We start from the raw sequence: 18,506 nt of genomic DNA, 5'->3' as shown, positions 1-18,506 counted from the left end.
TGTAAGAGCACATTTACCTAGAGGACATCCAGGAAGAAACCTACAGATAGGAGATCCGGTAGAATTCACAAAGCACCAAGGAGAACGCGGATGGTACGCACTAGATGTCACACCATGCCCCAGAAGTCCCTACAGTAAACCTGCTATCTCAACAACAGACATAGAAGAAGAGGAAAGAAAAGACAAAGAACCCATTGATGAGACCACTACAGATGATGACAGAGATGGAGAAAGCAACAGGTGCCGCAGCCCTACAGGCCCAAGCCCTGGTGAGGAGGAAGAAGGAGCAAAGTTCATGTAAAGTAAAGTAAAGTACAGAAGTTACAAGTTTTGACAAGTTTTGCAACGTTTACATGTTCAAGAAATGTGCCCACATGAACTAATGTGAGAAACCTCTTTTTGCACTTTGAAAATTGAACCTTAAGGCTATGAACTGGCTATAGCCACAAACTCTCGCAGTGTAAATAGTTACCCCAGAGGTACCACCACCAGAGCACGCCTGTTTATGGGGCCTGGCTCGCCTGCAACCAGGGAGCACGCCTGTTTATGGGGCCTGGCTCTCCACCACAAAGAGGGTACCTGGTCGGCACCAACTGTGGAGGCCGCCTCTACATCCTGCCAGAAGAGGCTGAAGGCGCGGCTCCACCAGGCCAGGTATACCCTGAAACCACCCGACCATGAAAGCCGCCTCTACATCCTGCCAGAAGTGGCTGAAGGCGCGGCCAACGGGAGAGGCAGATTGGAGGAAAGGTCTGGGGAAACGGATGGCCCAGACCTGGTTACCAAAAGAAACCGGTGACCTGCCTCCTGAGAGGGTTTAGGGTGGGTTAACGGACTTGTGGGTGGAGGGTGGTGATGTATGGTACCTGGTGGTTTTAAAATGTTTTACTGTTTTACGCATTTTAAAATGTTGTCTTGCAGCCCGAGGACGTGCTGGTAATAACTAAGGGGGAATGTGGCGCCCCTGACCTGGTCAGGCACCACTGAGTACTGCACCCATGCTGGGGACAGTACAAAACAGGTAATCCAGAAGGCTGACCGAGGTGTGACTACACAGGCGCATAGTGATCAGGTCTCACACATGTACCTTTGGGAGGACCCCTGGGGATCCCAGGAGGGGGCGAAGCCTCCATCTCCACTCAAGGGGTGTGGTAGAGAGCCTGGTTGCTAGGTGACGTAGGCAAGAACAGGAGAGGAGGAAACAGTGAGCCGAGTGGGGAAGTGAAGTTCAGGGAGAGCAGAAGCCGACCCTGGAGCTCGACACCCTTCTGACAACGTACGCGCAGTGACTACCGACGGGGGAGAACGGTCACCTGGTAGTGCTGCCCGAAATCCACCCACGACTAAAGAGAGAGCAACGGAGTGGAGAGTAAGGAGACTGTCAGGGAGATACCAGGCCCAACCGGGTAACAGGTCCCAGTGCAGGGATAGATCCACCTGTCCTTTGCCAAACCTGCATGAGGGGGCACTTTACACCCCCAAGACAACACCACAGAGTCCGCAGCCACGTAGCAAAGTGAGGGCCCATAGCTCACAGGAGGCAAGCAGCCGGAGTGACCTGGTCCAGGCTACAAGCAAACGGGCCAAAAGGAAGGGGAGAGAGGCACCAGCAACTTCCCTGGGCGACCCCAGCAGGGCTTCAAGCAGGGGTTACCCCAAAACACAAAGGGCTAAGGAAGGCGAGTCGGTAGCCACCCTCATCAGTCAGCCTGAAGGACACCTGGTTCCAGCCTGGTTCATCCCAGCTACGCCCGGGTTACTCACCCTGCCACCCTCAGTGAGTAAAACCCTTGAAAGACATTCTGCTTGTGCGTGTGAGTCATTCTGCGACTTGTAGTTCCACACACCTATACGGGGCCCTGGGGCATGCCTCGCTCTCAGGAGGCTATTACAACTGACTGCACCCACTATCAGCCCCAGGCACCCCTAACCTGCAGTGGCGGTCTCCACTAACCGCAATTCTGAGAGTGGCGTCACGACAATCAACATAGAGGATTTCCTACCTGTGACAAGATCCAGCCGCGTGGAGTCCCTGAAGGTAATGCACAGCTGCACCGACACCGCACCTCGGGGCCCCACATATACAGAGATAGTGACCTGTGATCTCTGCACACATCAGAGGTCTGTACACAGAGATAGTGATTGTGATCTCTGCACACATCAGAGGACTGTATACAGAGATAGTGACCTGTGATCTCTGCACACATCAGAGGTCTGTAAACAGAGATAGTGACCTGTGATCTCTGCACACATCAGAGGACTGTATACACAGATAGTGACCTGTGATCTCTGCACACATCAGAGGACTGTATACAGAGATAGTGACCTGTGATCTCTGCACACATCAGAGGTCTGTATACAGAGATAGTGACCTGTGATCTCTGCACACATCAGAGGTCTGTACACAGAGATAGTGACCTGTGATCTCTGCACACATCAGAGGTCTGTACACAGAGATAGTGACCTGTGATCTCTGCACACATCAGAGGTCTGTACACAGAGATAGTGACCTGTGATCTCTGCACATATCAGAGGTCTGTATACAGAGATAGTGATCTGTGATCTCTGCACACATCAGAGGACTGTATACAGAGATAGTGACCTGTGATCTGTGCACACATCAGAGGTCTGTATACAGAGATAGTGACCTGTGATCTCTGCACACATCAGAGGTCTGTACACAGAGATAGTGACCTGTGATCTCTGCACACATCAGAGGTCTGTACACAGAGATAGTGACCTGTGATCTCTGCACACATCAGAGGTCTGTACACAGAGATAGTGATTGTGATCTCTGCACACCTCAGAGGACTGTATACAGAGATAGTGACCTGTGATCTCTGCACACATCAGAGGACTGTACACAGAGATAGTGACCTGTGATCTCTGCACACATCAGAGGTCTGTACACAGAGATAGTGACCTGTGATCTCTGCACACATCAGAGGACTGTACACAGAGATAGTGACCTGTGATCTCTGCACACATTAGAGGTCTGTATACAGAGATAGTGACCTGTGATCTCTGCACACATCAGAGGTCTGTACACAGAGATAGTGACCTGTGATCTCTGCACACATCAGAGGACTGTACACAGAGATAGTGACCTGTGATCTCTGCACACATCAGAGGACTGTACACAGAGATAGTGACCTGTGATCTCTGCACACATCAGAGGTCTGTATACAGAGATAGTGACCTGTGATCTCTGCACACATCAGAGGTCTGTACACAGAGATAGTGACCTGTGATCTCTGCACACATCAGAGGACTGTATACAGAGATAGTGACCTGTGATCTCTGCACACATCAGAGGACTGTATACAGAGATAGTGACCTGTGATCTCTGCACACATCAGAGGTCTGTACACAGAGATAGTGACCTGTGATCTCTGCACACATCAGCGGACTGTATACAGAGATAGTGACCTGTGATCTCTGCACACATCAGAGGTCTGTACACAGAGATAGTGACCTGTGATCTCTGCACACATCAGAGGACTGTATACAGAGATAGTGACCTGTGATCTCTGCACACATCAGAGGTCTGTACACAGAGATAGTGACCTGTGATCTCTGCACACATCAGTGGTCTGTACACAGAGATAGTGACCTGTGATCTCTGCACACATCAGAAGTCTGTACACAGAGATAGTGACCTGTGATCTCTGCACACATCAGAGGTCTGTACACAGAGATAGTGACCTGTGATCTCTGCACACATCAGAGGACTGTACACAGAGATAGTGACCTGTGATCTCTGCACACATCAGAAATCTGTACACAGAGATAGTGACCTGTGATCTCTGCACACATCAGAGGTCTGTATACAGAGATAGTGACCTGTGATCTCTGCACACATCAGAGGTCTGTACACTGAGATAGTGACCTGTGATCTGTGCACACATCAGAGGACTGTATACAGAGATAGTGACCTGTGATCTCTGCACACATCAGAGGTCTGTACACAGAGATAGTGACCTGTGATCTCTGCACACATCAGAGGACTGTATACAGAGATAATGACCTGTGATCTCTGCACACATCAGAGGTCTGTATACAGAGATAGTGACCTGTGATCTCTGCACACATCAGAGGTCTGTACACAGAGATAGTGACCTGTGATCTCTGCACACATCAGAGGACTGTATACAGAGATAGTGACCTGTGATCTCTGCACACATCAGAGGACTGTATACAGAGATAGTGACCTGTGATCTCTGCACACATCAGAGGTCTGTATACAGAGATAGTGACCTGTGATCTCTGCACACATCAGAGGTCTGTACACAGAGATAGTGACCTGTGATCTCTGCACACATCAGAGGTCTGTACACAGAGATAGTGACTTGTGATCTCTGCACACATCAGAGGTCTGTACACAGAGATAGTGACCTGTGATCTCTGCACACATCAGAGGACTGTATACAGAGATAGTGACCTGTGATCTCTGCACACATCAGAGGTCTGTACACAGAGATAGTGATTGTGATCTCTGCACACCTCAGAGGACTGTATACAGAGATAGTGACCTGTGATCTCTGCACACATCAGAGGACTGTACACAGAGATAGTGACCTGTGATCTCTGCACACATCAGAGGTCTGTACACAGAGATAGTGACCTGTGATCTCTGCACACATCAGAGGACTGTACACAGAGATAGTGACCTGTGATCTCTGCACACATTAGAGGTCTGTATACAGAGATAGTGACCTGTGATCTCTGCACACATCAGAGGTCTGTACACAGAGATAGTGACCTGTGATCTCTGCACACATCAGAGGACTGTACACAGAGATAGTGACCTGTGATCTCTGCACACATCAGAGGACTGTACACAGAGATAGTGACCTGTGATCTCTGCACACATCAGAGGTCTGTATACAGAGATAGTGACCTGTGATCTCTGCACACATCAGAGGTCTGTACACAGAGATAGTGACCTGTGATCTCTGCACACATCAGAGGACTGTATACAGAGATAGTGACCTGTGATCTCTGCACACATCAGAGGACTGTATACAGAGATAGTGACCTGTGATCTCTGCACACATCAGAAATCTGTACACAGAGATAGTGACCTGTGATCTCTGCACACATCAGAGGTCTGTATACAGAGATAGTGACCTGTGATCTCTGCACACATCAGAGGTCTGTACACTGAGATAGTGACCTGTGATCTGTGCACACATCAGAGGACTGTATACAGAGATAGTGACCTGTGATCTCTGCACACATCAGAGGTCTGTACACAGAGATAGTGACCTGTGATCTCTGCACACATCAGAGGTCTGTACACAGAGATAGTGACCTGTGATCTCTGCACACATCAGAGGACTGTATACAGAGATAGTGACCTGTGATCTCTGCACACATCAGAGGACTGTATACAGAGATAGTGACCTGTGATCTCTGCACACATCAGAGGTCTGTATACAGAGATAGTGACCTGTGATCTCTGCACACATCAGAGGTCTGTACACAGAGATAGTGACTTGTGATCTCTGCACACATCAGAGGTCTGTACACAGAGATAGTGACCTGTGATCTCTGCACACATCAGAGGACTGTATACAGAGATAGTGACCTGTGATCTCTGCACACATCAGAGGACTGTATACAGAGATAGTGACCTGTGATCTCTGCACACATCAGAGGTCTGTATACAGAGATAGTGACCTGTGATCTCTGCACACATCAGAGGACTGTATACAGAGATAGTGACCTGTGATCTGTGCACACATCAGAGGTCTGTATACAGAGATAGTGACCTGTGATCTCTGCACACATCAGAGGTCTGTACACAGAGATAGTGACCTGTGATCTCTGCATACATCAGAGGTCTGTACACAGAGATAGTGATTGTGATCTCTGCACACCTCAGAGGTCTGTATACAGAGATAGTGACCTGTGATCTCTGCACACATCAGAGGTCTGTACACAGAGATAGTGACCTGTGATCTCTGCACATATCAGAGGTCTGTACACAGAGATAGTGACCTGTGATCTCTGCACACATCAGAGGACTGTATACAGAGATAGTGACCTGTGATCTCTGCACACATCAGAGGTCTGTATACAGAGATAGTGACCTGTGATCTCTGCACACATCAGAGGACTGTATACAGAGATAGTGACCTGTGATCTCTGCACACATCAGAGGTCTGTACACAGAGATAGTGACCTGTGATCTCTGCACACATCAGCGGACTGTATACAGAGATAGTGACCTGTGATCTCTGCACACATCAGAGGTCTGTACACAGAGATAGTGACCTGTGATCTCTGCACACATCAGAGGTCTGTACACAGAGATAGTGACCTGTGATCTCTGCACACATCAGAAGACTGTATACAGAGATAGTGACCTGTGATCTCTGCACACATCAGAGGACTGTATACAGAGATAGTGACCTGTGATCTCTGCACACATCAGAGGACTGTATACAGAGATAGTGACCTGTGATCTCTGCACACATCAGAGGTCTGTATACAGAGATAGTGACCTGTGATCTCTGCACACATCAGAGGACTGTATACAGAGATAGTGACCTGTGATCTCTGCACACATCAGAGGACTGTATACAGAGATAGTGACCTGTGATCTCTGCACACATCAGAGGTCTGTACACAGAGATAGTGACCTGTGATCTCTGCACACGTCAGAGGACTGTATACAGAGATAGTGACCTGTGATCTCTGCACACCTCAGAGGACTGTATAGAGAGATAGTGACCTGTGATCTCTGCACACATCAGAGGTCTGTATACAGAGATAGTGACCTGTGATCTCTGCACACATCAGAGGACTGTATACAGAGATAGTGACCTGTGATCTCTGGACACATCAGAGGACTGTATACAGAGATAGTGACCTGTGATCTCTGCACACATCAGAGGACTGTACACAGAGATAGTGACCTGTGATCTCTGCACACATCAGAGGACTGTATACAGAGATAGTGACCTGTGATCTCTGCACACATCAGAGGACTGTATACAGAGATAGTGACCTGTGATCTCTGGACACATCAGAGGACTGTATACAGAGATAGTGACCTGTGATCTCTGCACACATCAGAGGACTGTACACAGAGATAGTAACCTGTGATCTCTGCACACATCAGAGGACTGTATACAGAGATAGTGACCTGTGATCTCTGCACACATCAGAGGTCTGTATACAGAGATAGTGACCTGTGATCTCTACACACATCAGAGGACTGTATACAGAGATAGTGACCTGTGATCTCTGCACACATCAGAGGTCTGTACACAGAGATAGTGACCTGTGATCTCTGCACACATCAGAGGACTGTATACAGAGATAGTGACCTGTGATCTCTGCACACATCAGAGGACTGTATATAGAGATAGTGACCTGTGATCTCTGCACACATCAGAGGACTGTATACAGAGATAGTGACCTGTGATCTCTGCACACATCAGAGGTCTGTATACAGAGATAGTGACCTGTGATCTCTGCACACATCAGAGGACTGTATACAGAGATGTCCGCCATCAGTTGTGTCCTTTTTTCGGTAGTCACGGTTGGGTTGCTTGGCTTTATGAGGCGCAGGGCTCGGTGTCCGCTGGTGGCTGCTTTACTTTTACACTGTTTTGCTCCAGAAGACACATGACAGTACCACTCTACACATCAGTATTGCATTGTGTTTGGGCTGCCAGGTCCAGTAGATTGCAGTGGCCACCAGTCGTGACTGGGACGGTCAGGCCGACAGCTTCAAGGTGATGAGTGTATTATAGTAAAGTAGGGCTATGCACCTAGAGCATAATGCCGGAGGATGACCTGCTTGTAGGACAGCCCAGCATCTGAAGATAGTCCAGACAGGTACAGCGATAGGCAAATGACACTATCTATGGAGAATCCCGACAGCAGGACCAGGCCTCCGTCTGACCCTGTCCTCAATCATTCTTTCCATCTCCCGATCCCTGATTCCCCAAATGGTGGGTGTCCCCAATGAGATAGTGTCGCTGTGTAGAATGGCCACATACAGAGGCCTGGAGCCATGGGCAGGCGGCACTCTACACTCCTCCTCTCCCACACTCTTCTCATTCGGAGGGTATCGAGGGCACAACACATGATTAGAGCTTACACACATTATATCTGACATATCATGACCTTTCCACCCTTCCGACATTTCACATGCAATCTACAGCTTGTCAAACTGAAAATGTCACCAACGGACAAGGAGGATCTACTTACACTGACATTGCGGGTATCAAGGCTTTTGGTCCATGGCTCCTTGGCAATGGTCTATGGATCCTCAGGAGCTTGGCCAGATGCAGGTCACAGGATTGCAGGAATCTGCAGACCAACAGACAGCAATCATCAGAGGCTTCGGTACCTTGGATTCAGCAGCTTTTCCGCTTTTAATTATAGATCAGACACAAAGAGAAAAGCTCTGACTCAGAGGAGAGAGCATTCCTCATTAGCACATGGTCTTCATGGCAGGCTGAGGGTGCAAGCACTGCATCCTTTCTCTCCTGTGCTGCCATCCCTTGTGATGCTGCAGAGCATTTGTAAAGCTGGGATGGACATGGACTGAATACTAATACATCAGCAGCCAGTGAGATATTCATGTGAGATCCTGGGGAGCGGAGAGGAAGGAGACATCGAAATAAAGAGCAGAAAGAGAGGGAGAAAGGGAGGGAGAGAGAGGGAGGGAGGCTGCATGCAGGCAGAGATGCAACCATGGAGAATACGGCCAGCAGGGAATAGGAGCAATGGCAGGATGGAAGCAAACCTTACCCTTTCCGTAACCGCAGCACATACACAACGCCGAGGCCCCAGGAATGCAGATGTGGACATGGATTTCCTACAGCCCCGATTACATCTGCATTGTAATTAAGTGGCTAGTGGAGAAGCGTGTGTTCTTATGAGCATGTGCACATGTGTCAGCCGGAGGAGGAGGAGGAGGAACTGCCCAACATCCATCAAGGGCAGCCACTGGCACGGACCGCATCACAGGACCACTCTCTACTGGCACCAAGAGACTAACACAAGGATATTCTGCCAGACAAATGGATGGTGGATGGATGGATGGATGGGTGGGTAAGTGGGTAGATGGATGGATGGATGGATTGATGGATGGGTGGGTGGGTAAGTGGGTGGATGGATGGATGTGTGGGTGGATGCATGGATAGATAGATAGATAGATAGATAGATGGATGGATGGGTAGATGGATGGGTGGGTAAGTGGGTGGATGGATGGATGTGTGGGTAAGTGGGTGGATGGATGGATGGATGGATGGATGGATGGATGGATGGATGGATGTGTGGGTGGATGCATGGATCGATAGATAGATGGAGGGATGGATGGATGGATGGTTGGGTAAGTGGGTGGATGGATGGATGTGTGGGTGGATGCATGGATAGATATATGGATGGGTGGATGGATGGATGGATGGATGGATGGATGGATGGATGGATGGATGGATGGATGGATGGGTAGATGGATGGATGGATGGTTGGATGGGTAAGTGGGTGGATGGATGAATGGGTAGATGGATGGATGGATGGATGGATAAGTGGGTGGATGGATGGATGTGTGGGTGGATGCATGGATGGATAGATAGATGGATGGATGGATGGATAGATAGATAGATAGATGGATGGATGGGTAGATGGATGGTTGGGTAAGTGGGTGGATGGATGGATGTGTGGGTGGATGCATGGATAGATATATGGATGGATGGATGGATGGGTAGATGGATGGATGGATGGATGGATGTGTGGGTGGATGCATGGATGGATAGATAGATGGATGGATGGATGGATGGATGGATGGATGGATGGATGGATGGGTGGGTGGGTAAGTGGGTGGATGGATGGATGTGTGGGTGGAGGCATGGATAGATAGATGGATGGATGGATGGATGGATGGATGGATGGATGGGTAGATGGATGGGTAGATGGATGGGTAGATGGATGGGTAGATGGATGGGTAGATGGAAGGGTAGATGAAAGTGGGTGGATGGATGGATGTGTGGGTGGATGCATGGATGGATAGATAGATGGATGGATGGATGGATAGATAGATAGATAGATGGATGGATGGGTAGATGGATGGTTGGGTAAGTGGGTGGATGGATGGATGTGTGGGTGGATGCATGGATAGATATATGGATGGATGGATGGATGGGTAGATGGATGGATGGATGGATGGATGTGTGGGTGGATGCATGGATAGATATATGGATGGGTGGATGGATGGATGGATGGATCGATTGATGGATGGATGGATGGATGGGTGGGTAAGTGGGTGGATGGATGGATGTGTGGGTGGATGCATGGATAGATATATGGATGGGTGGATGGATGGATGAATGGATGGATGGATGGGTAGATGGATGGATGGATGGATGGGTAGATGGATGCATGGATAGATAGATGGATGGATGGATGGATGGATCGATGGATGGATGGATCGATTGATGGATGGATGGATGGATGGATGGGTAGATGGATGGATGGATGGATGGGTAAGTGGGTGGATGGATGTGTGGGTGGATGCATGGATAGATATATGGATGGGTGGATGGATGGATGGATGCATGGATGGATGGGTAGATGGATGGGTAAGTGGGTGGATAGATGGATGGATGGATGGGTAGATGGATGGATGGATGGGTAGATGGATGGGTAAGTGGGTGGATGGATGTGTGGGTGGATGGATAGATGGATGGATGGGTAGATGGATGGGTGGGTAAGTGGGTGGATGGATGGATGTGTGGGTGGATGCATGGATAGATATATGGATGGGTGGATGGATGGATGGATGGATGGGTAGATGGATGGGTGGGTAAGTGGGTGGATGGATGGATGTGTGGGTGGATGCATGGATAGATATATGGATGGATCGATGGATGGATGGATGGATGGATGGGTGGATGGATGGATGGATGGATGGATTGGTAGATGGATGGGTAAGTGGGTGGATGGATGTGTGGGTGGATGCATGGATGGATAGATAGATGGATGGATGGATGGAAGGATGGATGGATGGATGGATGTGTGGGTGGATGCATGGATGGATAGATAGATGGATGGATGGATGGGTAGATGGATGGGTGGGTAAGTGGGTGGATGGATGGATGTGTGGGTGGATGCATGGATAGATATATGGATGGGTGGAGGGATGGATGGATGGATCGATCGATGGATGGATGGGTGGATGGATGGGTGGGTGGGTAAGTGGGTGGATGGATGGATGGATGTGTGGATGTGTGAGTGGATGCATGGATGGATAGATGGATGGATGAATGGATGGATGGATGGATAGATAGATGGGTGGGTAAGTGGGTGGATGGATGGATGTGTGGGTGGATGCATGGATAGATATATGGATGGGTGGATGGATGGATGGATGGATCGATTGATGGATGGATGGGTAGATGAATGGGTAAGTGGGTGGATGGATGTGTGGGTGGATGCATGGATGGATAGATGGATGTGTGGGTGGATGTATGGATGGATGGATAGATAGATAGATAGATAGATAGATAGATGGATGGATGGGTAGATGGATGGATGGATGGATGGGTAGATGGATGGGTAGATGGATGGGTAAGTGGATGGATGGATGTGTGGGTGGATGCATGGATGGATAGATGGATGGATGGGTGGATGGATGGATGGATGGATGGGTAGATGGATGGATGGATGGGTAGATGGATGGATGGATGGATGTGTGGGTGGATGCATGGATAGATATATGGATGGGTGGGTGGATGGATGGATGGATGGATAGATGGATGGGTAGATGGATGGATGGATGGATGGATCAATCGATGGATGGATTGGTGGATGGATGGGTGGGTGGATGGATGTGTGGATGTGTGAGTGGATGCATGGATGGATAGATGGATGGATGAATGGATGGATGGATGGATGGATGGTAGATGGATGGGTGGGTAAGTGGGTGGATGGATGGATGTGTGGGTGGATGCATGGATAGATATATGGATGGGTGGATGGATGGATGGATGGATGGATCGATTGATGGATGGATGGGTAAGTGGGTGGATGAATGGATGTGTGGGTGGATGCATGGATAGATATATGGATGGGTAGATGGATGGATGGATGGATGGATGGGTAGATGGATGGGTAGATGTATGGGTAAGTGGGTGGATGGATGTGTGGGTGGATGCATGGATGGATAGATGGATGGATAGATAGATAGATGGATGGATGGGTAGATGGATGGATGGATGGATGGGTAGATGGATGGGTAGATGGATGAATGGGTGGATGCATGGATGGATAGATGGATGGATGGGTGGATGGATGGATGGATGGATGGATGGGTAGATGGATGGATGGATGGGTAGATGGATGGATGGGTAAGTGGGTGGATGGATGGATGCGTGGGTGGATGCATGGATATATATATGGATGGGTGGGTGGATGGATGGATGGATAGATGGATGGGTAGATGGATGGATGGATGGATGGATAGGTAGATGGATGGGTAAGTGGGTGGATGGATGGATGTGTGGGTGGATGCATGGATAGATATATGGATGGGTGGATGGATGGATGGATGGATAGGTAGATGGATGGGTAAGTGGGTGGATGGATGGATGGATGGATGGGTAGATGGATGGATAGATGGATGGATGGATGGATGGATGGATGGATGGATGGGTAGATGGATGGGTAAGTGGGTGGATGGATGGATGGATGTGTGGGTGTATGTATGGATGGATAGATAGATGGATTAATGGATAGATAGATAGATAGATAGATAGATAGATAGATAGATAGATAGATGGATGGGTAAGTGGGTGGTTGGACGGATGTGTGGGTGGATGCATGGATAGATATATGGATGAGTGGATGGATGGATGGATAGATGGATGGATGGATGAATTGGAGGATGGATGGATGCATGGTTAGACAGATATATGGATAGATAGATAGATAATGGATAGATAGATAGATATATGGATAGATAGATAGATAGATAATGGATAGATAGATAGATATGTCGCGGGCGGAGGAGGGGACGCTGCGCTCTCCCACTGCTCGGGTCCGGTTGCCGCTGCTGCTGCGGCCTGCTGCTGCTCGGTGGCTCGAGCGATGGGCCGGATCCAGGGGACTTGAGCGGCGCTCCTCGCCCGTGAGTGAAAGGGGTTTGCTTTTGGTTGTGGTTGGGATAGTTTATTGTCCGTGACGCCACCCACAGTTATGGTGATTGTAGAGACACCACCGCTGCTCTCTATGGGGATCCCGGGAGCGGTGACAGGGAGAAGCAAAGTTGTTAGTTCTCCCCTCCGTGGGTAGGGGGTTGGTTGGTCCCGGGGCCCAGTGATGGGGTTGGGATGGTGGACAGGCGGGTTATGGGGCCTGTGGAGGTGCAGGGACGCAGGGGCAGCGCTGTGCCGCACGGCACGGAGGTACTCACTCAGCCCAAGAATGATGAGACAGTTCACGGTAAACAAACGGCTGGTTGGACGGGTCCCTCGGACGGCTGCGGTGCTGATGTTCCCTGCAGTTAACGGTGACAGTCTCTTCCCTGCACCTAAGTATAGTCTTTGGTAGCTATGGATTCCCACCGGTAACCCGATCCCCGACTTGGATATGGGCCGGAGGAGCCCCACTCTTGCCCGCAGGCGCTGGCCCTGGGAAACTGGTGCCTTGGCGGTGGCGGTGTCTCCCCTTCACGGTCGGACAGTTGCCTTCAATCGGGACTTTGATGCTGGGAGAGCCGAAGGTCCCCTTCACTGATGGATTTGGCAAATTCGGCGACTCCTAGCCTTGCCGGGATCCGAAAGGCCCCTGCCAATGGTGCTGACTGTTCTTTGTATACCGCTCCGGTACCGCCGGGTCACCACCCGTCCACGGTCCTTTCGGCAACCTCCGAGCAGTCTCTCCTGCAGACGGTCACCGCCGTCTGTCAACCTTGCTGTCTCAGTCCGGGGCACACACCCGGACTAACTTCAGGCTTCTTGCTGTCACTTTTCTCTTTCTCCTTCTTCACTACAACTTCACTGTTTACTCCTCACACTTTCAACTCTCAAACTAATCTCAACTTCACTCCTCACTCAAGCTCTTCCCTGAGCTAACCTGCCTGGTTTTCCCGCCTCCAGGGCTGTGAACTCCTCGGTGGGCGGAGCCAACCGCCTGGCCCATCCCCTGGTGTGGACATCAGCCCCTGGAGGAAGGCAACAAGGATTTGTGTTCTGACCTTGGTGTTCCTGCAGGGAATGTGGGCTGCGTGTGGTGTTATTGTCGCGGGCGGAGGAGGGGACGCCGCGCTCTCCCACTGCTCGGGTCCGGCTGCCACTGCGGCCGCGGCCTGCTGCTGCTCGGTGGCTCAAGCGATGGGTCGGATCCCGGGGACTCTAGCGGCGCTCCTCGCCCGTGAGTGAAAGGGGTTTGGTTGTGGGGATTGTTTATTGTCCGTGACGCCACCCACGGTTGTGGTGATTATGTGTACACCACCGCTGCTCTGGCTGGGGATCCCGGGAGTGATGGTATGGAGCAGCCAGTTGTTGTTTTGCCCCTCCGTGGGTAGGGGTTGGTGATCCCGGGGCCCAGTGATGTGGTGTTGGATGGTGGACAGGCGGGCTATGGGGCCTGTGGAGGTGCAGGGGCGCAGGGGCAGCGCTGTGCCGCACGGCACGGAGGTACTCACTCAGCCAGTAAACACGACACAGTTCTCGGTAAACAAACGGCTGGTTGGACGGGTCCCTCAGACGGTTGCGCTGCTGATATCCCCAGCAGTTGACGGTGACGGTCTCTTCCCTGCACCTATGTGTTGTTGTTTGGTAGCGATGGGTTCCCACCGGTAACCCGCTCTCCAGCTTATATATGAGCCGGAGGAGCTCCACACTTGCCCGCAGGTGCTGGCCCTGGGAAACTGGTGCCTTGGCGGTGGCGGTGTCTCCCCTTAACGGTTGGACTGTTGCCTTCAAACGGGACTTGGTTGTTGGGAGACAGTCGTCCCCTTCACTGACTGATTGGCAAATTATGGCGACTCCTAGCCTTGCCGGGATCCGAAAGGCCCCTGCCCTGGTGCTGACTAATCTTCGTATACCGCTCCGGTACCGCCGGGTCACCACCCGTCCACGGTCTTTTCGGCAACCTCCAATCAGTCTCGCCTGCAGACGGTCACCGCCGTCTGCCAACCTTGCTGTCTCAGCCCGGGGCACACACCCGGACTAACTTCAGGCTTCTTGCTGTCACTTTCTCTGTTGCTCTTACTTTAGCTCCTCTACCACTTCCTCTCACTTTGAACTCCCACTTCTATCTTCCTGGTTTTCCCGCCTCCAGAGCTGTGAACTCCTCGGTGGGCGGAGCCAACCGCCTGGCCCACCCCCTGGTGTGGACACCAGCCCCTGGAGGAAGGCAACAAGGATTTCAGTTCTGACCTCGGTGTACCTGCAGGGAATGTGGGGTGCGTGTGGTGTTGTGACCTGTGACCCCTGGCTTGCCCAGGGCATCACAGATATATGGATAGATAGATAGATAATGGATACATAGATAGATAGATAGATAGATAGATAGATAGATAGATAGATAGATAGAAAGATAGATAGATAATAACAGGGCTTGATGCATGGGTAGACAGATATATGGATAGAAAGATAGATAATAGATATATAGATAGATAGATAGATAATAGATAGATATATGGATAGATAGAAAGATCCTGGTATTTGAAGCATCTTTTTCTTCCTCAATACTATAAATTGCACCCTATCTTCACATTCCCTAATAGCTCAGTGTTATCAGCTGATTCCCAAGTGAAAGTCACTGGTTGGAATTGAGGAGCCGCCAAGAAGAAGATTTCCCAAGAAAAGAGATATAGCCTCATCCAGCTAATGCATAGCAGTCTCTCTGCCAAGAAAATTACCAAACTGCATCATGTGAAGCCATGTCAGGTGGAAGAATATGAAATGAAGTCCATCCATCCATCCATTCACAAGCCAAGAGGTGACATCCAGGGAAAATACTGGAGTCACCAAGTGTCACGATAACTCTGTGATAGCGGAGAACCAGGGCCCCCAAGCTAACCCTCAAGCTATGAGGCCTTATGCTATCCCAATTCTCAGGGATACGCCTAATGATGAGGAAGCCTGGGCCTGAGTCCTGGCCCTGCTCCTGACCATTTCTGATCTGTTTCCCCATTGTGCAAGGGAGGGATGGGACAGGAGTGTAATGAAAGTCACAGATAAAGACAAACAAAGGAAAACCAAAACTGTCGCCCAGCAGCCACACACAAAGGTAAAGACAATAAGAGGTACAGAAGGGAACATTAGGAGGAAGGAAGCTACAAAACAACAGGGGTAAACTTCACACCAAGCAAGGAGCACAATTTTCACCAGAGAACCTTGCAGACTTTTGGTTTCTAGAGACCTCTGCTGCAGACAGGTGACTTCATTAAACTCAGTGACCTCAACTGAGGTCCCCTGAGGTCAGGTGACCTGCGGTCACAGGTGGAGGGCTGCTGGAACCTCCAGCTGTGGCTGCAGCTCACCTGAGTGATGTCACCGCTGATCGCCATGGTTCATTCTCTGCCTGCAGTTAAAATAGGCAGTCATATTCTTTGGCCGCACGCTGTAATTTTATATGTAGCAGAGCCGGGGGTTCATCGTGGGACCTCATGTGGATTACGACGGACCTTCAGCGGTGTTTTGGCGGTTAATAAATTGTTGGAAGAGGGTTCTTTTTGTCTTATTTAAAATAAAGGATTTTTTTTCAGTGTTTGTGTTTATTTACTTTTACTTAGTGGCAGCTGTGAGCTGTGATTAACCCCTTATTACCCGTATTGCCACTGCACCAGTGCAATTGGGAAAAGCCATGTATAGTGCTACGATTGTCGCATCAGATGGATGCGGCAATCTTGAGTTGGTGTAGGCTGCTATTTTTAGGCTGGGGGGCCCAATAATCATGGGCCTCCCCAGTGAGAGAATAGCAGCCCCCAGCTGTTGTGCTTTATCATGGCTGGGTATCAAAATTGGGGGGATCACATGCTGTTTTTATTCAGTTATTTATTTAAATAATAATAATATTAATTAAAAAAAAAGCCACATGTGGTTCCTCTTATTTTAATACGCAGCCAATATAAGTGCACAGCTGGGGACTGCAGCCTTTAGCCATATGCTTTATCTGTGCTGGTGTCAATAGATGGGGGACCCTATGACTACAGATGAGTGAACCCCCCACCGTTCGTTTTACCAAACCAAACAAGTGGTACGTTTGCCGAAACTTTATCAAACTGAACTTTGTACCTTTATCGAACCATTGAAATGGGAGGCCAAATGTAAGGCACAGAAAACACCTTTTGGGGGGGTCCAAAAGCTTCCAAAATAGAAAAAAAAATGTTTTACAGTGCAGCACCACTGTTTTGGCATAGCTATTAGCTTCCTAGGCTATTGACAGAAGAAATAATGAGGTTGATGAGAGATAGGTGTAGGGCTGGTGCTTCCACACCCCTGCCAATACAGACAAGACACAACTTGGAGACCTATGTAGTAGTCTCAACATTAAAAATCCTTTCAGAGACACAGTGGTACAGTAGCATCAAATGCCCTTCTTCCCAGGGCTGTATTTAGCCTTCATGTTGCCCTAGGTGTTTTAAGTGGTTGCACCCCTTACTGGCAATTCACCCTATGATTTTGTGCACACGACATCTATTTAAGACGGATCTACTCTGTAACACACTTGAATAAGTGCTAAACGCTATGAGAATGAAGATCTGCACTTGCTGCGCACATGTTCAGTTATTTAGCTTCTATTCAGGGGGATAGCTCCCAGCCAAATGATGGGACAGCTGTCTACAGTGTATGGGAGAGTCAGGGAGATAGCTGCAAGCCAAATGATAGGACACCTTTCTATAGTGTATGGGAGAGTCAGGATATAGCTGCCTGCCTAGTGATGGGACATCTGTCTATAGTGTACGGAGAGTCAGGGAGATAGCTGCCAGCTGAATGATGGGATACCTGTCTATAGTGTATGGGAGAGTCAGGGAGATAGCTGCCAGCCATATGATGGGACACGTGTCTATAATATATGGGGGAGTAAGGGAGAAAGCTGCCAGATGAATGATGGGACACCTGTCTATAGTATGTGGGGGAGTCAGGGAGCTAGCTGCCAGCTGAGTGATGGGACATCTCTCTCTAGTGTATGGTGAGTCAGGGAGATAGCTGCCAGCTGAATGATGCAACACCTGTCTGTAGTGTATGGGAGAGTCAGGGAGATAGCTGCTAGCCGAATGATGGAACAACTGTCTATAGTGTATGGGGGCTTTAGTAAAATACTTGTTTGGCAGACATATGGCCTCATTAAGACAGATATATATTTAGTTTGGCACACTGACCCTATAATTATTCTACTATCAAGTCTAGTAAATTAAATATTGCTACATATACATGAATACATCACCAGAATTAATCTCAAATCACTACTACATCACCAGAACCACCATTGGTACAAGACTGCATCACCAGAACCAAGCTCAAATCACAACTACA

At 49.4% G+C, this 18,506-nt stretch overlaps 1 protein-coding gene across 2 annotated transcripts in view; it reads right to left on the bottom strand.

Annotated features, from left to right (window-relative positions):
* Positions 1-8,915, bottom strand: part of LRRC4B (leucine rich repeat containing 4B) — a 275,358-nt gene extending 266,443 nt beyond the window's left edge. Inside the window, exons 1-2 of one of the 2 annotated variants that reach the window (XM_075329291.1) lie at positions 8,773-8,915; positions 8,227-8,328 (exon numbers count right to left, since the gene is read on the bottom strand). The gene's annotated coding sequence lies outside the window, so the exon portion shown is untranslated. Of the gene's footprint in view, positions 1-8,226; positions 8,596-8,772 lie in introns of those variants that run through there. The other variant, XM_075329290.1, reaches the window with a different exon arrangement.
* Between the last annotated feature and the right edge of the window lie 9,591 nt (positions 8,916-18,506).

Source organism: Anomaloglossus baeobatrachus, chromosome 11 (assembly GCF_048569485.1).
Source record: "Anomaloglossus baeobatrachus isolate aAnoBae1 chromosome 11, aAnoBae1.hap1, whole genome shotgun sequence".
NCBI lineage: Eukaryota > Metazoa > Chordata > Amphibia > Anura > Aromobatidae > Anomaloglossus > Anomaloglossus baeobatrachus.
Note: the sequence above shows the minus strand (reverse complement) of the source record. Positions and strands in the feature narration are given on the sequence as shown.